The sequence below is a fragment of the Lagopus muta genome, chromosome 20, assembly GCF_023343835.1.
Source record: "Lagopus muta isolate bLagMut1 chromosome 20, bLagMut1 primary, whole genome shotgun sequence".
NCBI classification, from domain to species: Eukaryota; Metazoa; Chordata; class Aves; order Galliformes; family Phasianidae; genus Lagopus; species Lagopus muta.
In genome coordinates this window covers 8937849-8944246 of record NC_064452.1, presented here as the reverse complement: position 1 = coordinate 8944246, position 6398 = coordinate 8937849, and the positions used below count along the sequence as shown (strand labels likewise).

The 6398-nt window shown below is 52.0% G+C and overlaps 1 protein-coding gene across 3 annotated transcripts in view; it reads left to right on the top strand.

Moving 5' to 3' along the window:
* The first annotated feature begins 819 nt into the window (after nucleotides 1-819).
* CALN1 (calneuron 1) overlaps nucleotides 820-6398 on the top strand; it is a 107847-nt gene continuing 102268 nt past the window's right edge. Inside the window, exon 1 of one of the 3 annotated variants that reach the window (XM_048967114.1) lies at nucleotides 820-1223. The gene's annotated coding sequence lies outside the window, so the exon portion shown is untranslated. Of the gene's footprint in view, nucleotides 1224-2405; nucleotides 2562-6398 lie in introns of those variants that run through there. The other 2 variants (XM_048967112.1, XM_048967113.1) reach the window with 2 other exon arrangements.

The window sequence follows — 6398 nt, the reverse complement described above, 5'->3', positions numbered from 1 at the left end:
CGAGCCTCGAGCACCTCCAAGGACGGAGACACCCACCATACCTCGGGGCAAGAGCCTCCCCTTATTTTCCCAAAAAGACCAGGCAGCATCATACACCTCTCACAACCAAAAAAACCAAAACAAAAAACAAACCAAAAAAAACCCCACAAACCAAACCAAACAAAAGAGACCCGCAGAGCTCAGGGAGAGCAGCCAACTTTCCGAGTCCACCATCAGCGACCCTCAGATGGGCCAACGCACCCGCAGAAGGAGGAGGCCGGAGCGAGCGGAGCCCGGCCCCCTCTTTTCCCCCGGGGGTGGGCGGCTGGGCTGCGCGGCGGCGGCGGCGGCGAGGAAGGGGTTAGCGGGGGCCCTGCCGCAAGGTGGGCCGCGACGGAGGGTGGGCCCCGGGCGGGCGCTGTGCCGCCGCCCTGCCCGGGGGCTGCCGGGGAGCGCGGCGCGGCGCGGCGGGGCTGTGCGCTGCGCGCGGGGCTGCGGGGCCATGGGGCGCTGAGCCGCAGCGCTGCCCGCCGCGCCGCCCCGCTCTCCTCCGCTCCTCGCATCAACTCACCATCGTTAGATACGTTGAAATTTTTTTTTCTCCCATTTTTTTTTTCCTTTTTTCTTTTTTTTTTTTTGTTCTTTTTCGTCGCTTTTTTTTTTTCCTCCCCTTTTTCCTTTTCCCTTTTTTCCTTTTTTCCCCCCATTTTCCTTCCCCCTCTTTTTTTTCCATTTCCCCCTTTTCTCCTCCCTCCCCCTTCCCCCCCCCTTCTCCCTATTTTCCCTTTCTCCCATTTTCCCCCCATCTCCCCCTTTTCCCCTCCTCCCCCTTATCCCATTTTCCCCTTTTTACTCTTTCTCCCTTCCCCTCCCTTTCCCCCCTCCTTTTCCCCTTTTCCCTATTTCCCCCTTTCTCCCATTTTCCCCTTTCCCCCTCTTTTTCCCTCTTTCCTCCTTTTCTCCCTCCTTCCACTCTTTTCCCCTTCCTTTATCCCTTACCCCCCTCCTTTATCCCCTTCCATCCTTTTCCCTTTCCCCCCATTTTTTTCCCCTTTCCCTCTTTCCCTTTTTACATTATTTCTCCACCGCCTCAACCTCCCTCACCGCCCAGTTCTCTGCCTCCTCCCGCACCCCCCCCCCCCCCTCCCTACCTCCCCTTTTTCATAACTCGGCCAGGAGCGATCTGGAGGGGGGGGGCCGAGGAGCCAAGCAAACCTGTAGCGGCGGAGCCAGCTGGTGGAGAGGTGAGTCCGGGCCAGGGGGGCTCCAACGATGGGGATGGAGGGTTCCGTGCACCCCCTGGGGGCACCAAGTGCTCAGTGTGACACCGACCTGTTGGACCCCCCCCCCCCCCCCCGAAAGGCAGCGAGATGCTGCGGGTGCCTCCTCTCCCTGCTCGGCGCTGTGGTTCGGGTGTTGCGGTGGTTTTGGTTTTATTTTTTCCCCCCTGGCTGCGGGCACTCGAGTTGCCATGGAGCGGTGTGGCAGCGGTGTGCTGCCTCCGAGCCCCTCTCTTTAATTTGGAGGCCCTCTCCCCGCTGGGAACGCGGTGATGCAATAGGGTACCGCTGCGGTGTGCCCTGCTCCGTGGAGTTAGGTAAGAGTGGAGATCCCTGAGCACAGGGAGCATCCGCCGATGGAGCAGTCGGATCTGAATGAGTGTCGGAATCGATGAACGCGTGTGATATGCAGTGGGGAACTTGGCCCTAAGCACCGCCTGACACCGCCGTCGGAGGACTCCCAAAAAGAATGTGGTCTCCTAGAATTGGTTTTTGATGCATTCAGCCTCGTCGTATGGCAGAGATAACTCCCACTGCCAGATTTAATGCATGGTTTGCAGTGATGCTGCCTTCTGTACCCACCTGAAGGGATGCGCCCAGGAAAGCTGAGTGCTTTGTGGTGTCCTGAGCGTGAGCTGTGTGCTCACCCACCCTCAGCTCACACCTCATCCACCCACCCAGTTGCACTGTTTGCACATAGCAGCTCCCCCTGAGCACCCTGAGAGCTTCTCAATGCTCCGGTGGCTCCGGAGATGGTTGGGATGGAGATGGGCTCTGGGAGAGCGTGATGATGGATGGGGCTGTGATGTTTGGAGGAGAGGTGCAGGGCTGCTCGCTGGGTACCGCTCCGTCCTCCTCACTGTGTGGGAAATGGAATTTCCCCATTGTTCAGCTGTGCAGTAGCTGCACGAGGCTGTGATTGGCAAAGCGCTGGATCGCCCAGGTTGCTCGCATCACGTAGGCAGCTGCCACTGAAATGACACACTTGATTGAAGGCCAAAAGCACCATATACGTAGCTGCCTGTGATTAAGCTCCATATGATGCCTCGGAGTGAGTAAAAAACCCCTCCTTCGCCTCGTCTTATTTGCAACAAGAACGCTGTTGCAGGGATATCGTTTGGGTCACGCTGTGGGTTTGGGGACAGTTTGGTTTGGTTTTGGGGTCGGGTTTTTTGGGTTGCTCTTTTCTTCTGCTTATGGCTGTGGAATTTGATGACCTGAAGCTATCTGGCAGCTGCTTGGTGCCCGATGAGAGCCCTCTGCCATAGGTGTGCCGGTGGCTGGGGATATCACTGTGACCAGGTAAGGGCTCCCATTGCCATCCTTTTCTTACCTAGGGATATCCCAGCTGGCTGATAAGGACATGGAGAGGGTCTTTGCCCCTTTCCCCACTGGCATGCATGTGTGGTGCTGTGGCTGTTTCTGCCAGGAAGCTTTATTTGGGTGTTCCTGTGTGAAGCCAGGAGTTGGATTCGATGACCCTTACAAGTCCCTTCCAATTCAGGATGTTCCATGTTTTTTTTCACTTTTTGGAGTCATTTCAGGTCCTTTCCCGTTTGCTCAGAGCACACACTGTACCTGTAGATAAATCCCCCCATGTGGCACCCGTGGCTGAGCCCTGGGATGTGCCTGGGAGGGCTCTGTCCCTCAGGAGATGTGCTCTCTGGGCACCTCCTGCCTGCTGGGGCAGCGCCAAGGCAGAGCTCAGTCCTGCAAACTGCTGCCTTGCATCAATGTGCAGAACCACTTTTAGAGCATCTCCTTGCTGCCCAGACTGGCAGAAAGAAAAAAAAAATACAAGCAGACCAACCATCCAAACCCAGCAAAACTTACAGGAATCACCTGTACCCATGCCAATTTAGAGAACAGCTTTTTCCCATCTCGGCTGCACCTTCTCTCGCTGTACTCACGCCCTGACTTCATGATCAGGCAGTTTCTACCCGGCCATGACGTGCTGGTGGATTATGCTGATGCAGCTTATTCCCACCATATCATGATGTATGGATATCTGTCGACACAGATGAGTGTACAAACAACGTTTCTGTGGCCGCTTGTCCTGGCTTTCCTTCCCAGCCCTGCCTGGTACACGCAGTGCCAGGTCCCGTGCGTCTCATGCAGCCTCCAGGAAGCAGTCCTCTGTAAGTTATCATGCCATGCAAGCCCTTGCATTTTATTTTACTCCAAATGACCTAATTCCTAAGCCAAATGGTTGTCTGGCCGATAGTGAGATGATCGTACCGTGCATGTTTTATCATCCAGGGTAATTGTAAGCTGAGCTGAATACCCGGTGAGAAACAACGTGTGTTAGCAGTACCAGTAAACATCATTTTAGTCGATTGGTGCACATATAACTTTATTGATTCGGCACGAAATATGGCAGGCAATCTATTAGGGGATGTAAAGAGAAGCAGGCAGAGCCTTTTTGGAGTATGTTGGGGATACAGAATGGCTTTGGGAGCGTTCATTTTAACCAGGTGGATCGCTAAGGCAAACCAAAGTGATTTGTATGGCTCCTGTAAACAGTGCCACGTCAGTTTTACTCAGCTTTGTGCCGTCTGCAGCTGTAGATCTATCAGTGCTTTGCAGGCCTGGGAAGATATTTTGTTGTATTTTTAGTGTAGAAAGTGTAAGCAACAAAAGTGCATGCATAGGGCATTATGCAATAGTGCTTGGGCTGTCATGGAAGGAAGGCAATAGAAACAAACTGCTTCACAGGTCTGCTTTTAATTAGAGGCAGCCTACTTTGATAAAAGCACAAAAACCTGAAAATGTTTCTCCGATGGAAGGCGTTTAATTAGAGCCGCAGCGTGGATTTCGTCTGTTGAACCTGGAGTCCATGGGTAGGGCGTGGGAAATGCATAGCAATCGGGTGGGCGGCTCTAAAAAGTGCCCTTTTGTTCCTTGTGCTTAATACCTGCCTGTGGAGGCTCAGGGGTGTAAGTCTATATACGTTTTTGCAGCCTGCTTAAAGCAAACCGTAACGTCTGCGCTGTGTGCTGTGATGTCTGCTCTCAGCTGAGCAGCACAGACCTCCCTTTGCTGTACAGCACCACTGGGGGCTTCACCCTGCGCAGGGCTTTGGATGCTGTGCTGTGACCCATGGCTGTGATGGGGACACGTGCGTGCAAACAGTTTCCTTGGGGTCTTCGTTCACGTAAAGCAATAATGTGAGGGAGCCCAGGAGGCAGGGAGCTGCTCGGTTGCATCCTTTGCAGGTTGGGATAGCAGAGGGAACGGACACCCCTGGCATCCCGCTCCCATTTAGCTTAATTCCTTCCTAACCCAAATTGTCTTTGCGTGTCTACTTGCCTGCAGCCCGGGGCCTGATTCTGCCAAGGGGTCAGTAGGGCAGAGCCCTGTGGAAGTTAATGAGGCTCTGGGATTGATCTGGTTTAATGAGGTTTTCTTCATTCTCCTCTGTTTGCAGGACTGTTTGCGTAGGTACTGGGATCACAGCAGAGGGTTAGCCAGTCCTGCAAAGCTGTAGGCAAACAGCTAAGCAAATTGCCCTTTGCTCGGGCGAGCGCTGCTGATGCTTGCAGCCTATCCCAGTAAATAGGATAGGATAGGATAGGATAGGATAGGATAGGATAGGATAGGACAGGGTAGGGTAGGGTAGGGTAGGGTAGGGTAGGGTAGGGTAGGGTAGGGTAGGGTAGGGTAGGGTAGGGTAGGGTAGGGTAGGGTAGGGTAGAACAGAACAGTTCAGAATAGATTGAGTTGGAGGGGACCCTTACTGATCATCTAGTCCAACTCCCCTGCGATGAACAGGGACACCCACAGCTCCATCAGGTGCTCAGAAGATGAAGGTATTGGGAGTTTTGCCATCACCCCCCCTGCTTGCTGCAGCCCCCAGAGGGATTTGTGTATTGCATATTTGTGTAGCTCATTGGAAAGGGTGTGGGGACCTGTCCAGATAAAAGATGCTACCAAAAATGTCGCAGCGCTGTGTTCTTTGGGATGTGTTTCTACATTCGTTGTTAAGGTACTCAGTTCTGACTCCCTTTAAAACCTGCAGTTGAAGAAAAATGCCCTCTCTGCACTCTTTTTTTCTGCGTATGGGCAACCTCTTCTTCAGCAGTGGTTCCCCATGGAGAGCTGTGAGGCGTTATGCAGATGAGATTCCAAACAGTTGATCGTTCCTGCCAGGTAGTGGGGCTGGGAGCAGGCAGCTCCAGAGCAAATCCCAGGGAAAACAAGAAAATGACGTCTCCGTAACTGTTTTCAATTATTCAGTCTCAGTGGTTCTCCTTATGTTTCAAGAAGGAACACGCAAATCTCTCTGGGTCTAGCTTGTTTACAGAGCGCTCGTGGGTTTAAAATACGACCAGCCTTGGGTTTCTGTTGTACATTCCCTTCAAATAAATACTGACATAAAAAGAAGGATGCTGTAATTTGTGCCACCCCAAGAGCAAAATCCCGCGCTCCAGCAGGAAATAATCATTTTGGTTTCTTGGAACAGCTTCGCTCTGATCTTCCAAAGACCGGTAGCCCAAAAAGAAGGAAGCACAGACTTCCTCGAGGCTGCTGAGCTGCTCTCTGGTGGGGTCTGGTGCCTTTGAATGGAGGTCTTGGAGGATGAGGTGCTCAGGTTTGGTCTCTCTTCCCATGAGCAGCCAAGCAGCGCTGTGGTTGTTTTCAAACGAATGGCCCTGGGTGCTTGGGGTGGAGAAGTGCTCGGATTGAGTCGTGGTTTGAAACTTCTGCTGTGATCCACCTCGAGTTTTAGTGGAATTGTGGCAGTGTTATGATTACCCTCGCCGCTTTAATTACTTTCTGTCTCATTCATATATGTTGATGGCTCCCATTCTCGTAGCTTAAAGGAAACTTTCTGTAGGAACCAGCAGCCAGTGCTGTTAAAAATGAGCCCTCACCAGATGTCCAAAGCCTTCTTTAAAGAAGAAGCCTGGCATAGGCCGCATTTATTAGGAGTAATTAATTGTCCTATTAAAAAACCTAAATGTTTTGGCATTTCATTAATAATACATAAGCAACCAACAGGCTATTTGTAGTGTGTTACTTTGTTAAAGCTGCTGTAAAAATTGTCATTATTGATATATTTCATGTTTATAATTACTCATCTGTGACGCACTCGGTCTGTTATGAATAATCCATTGTATATTGTTTTCTCAAATAGGC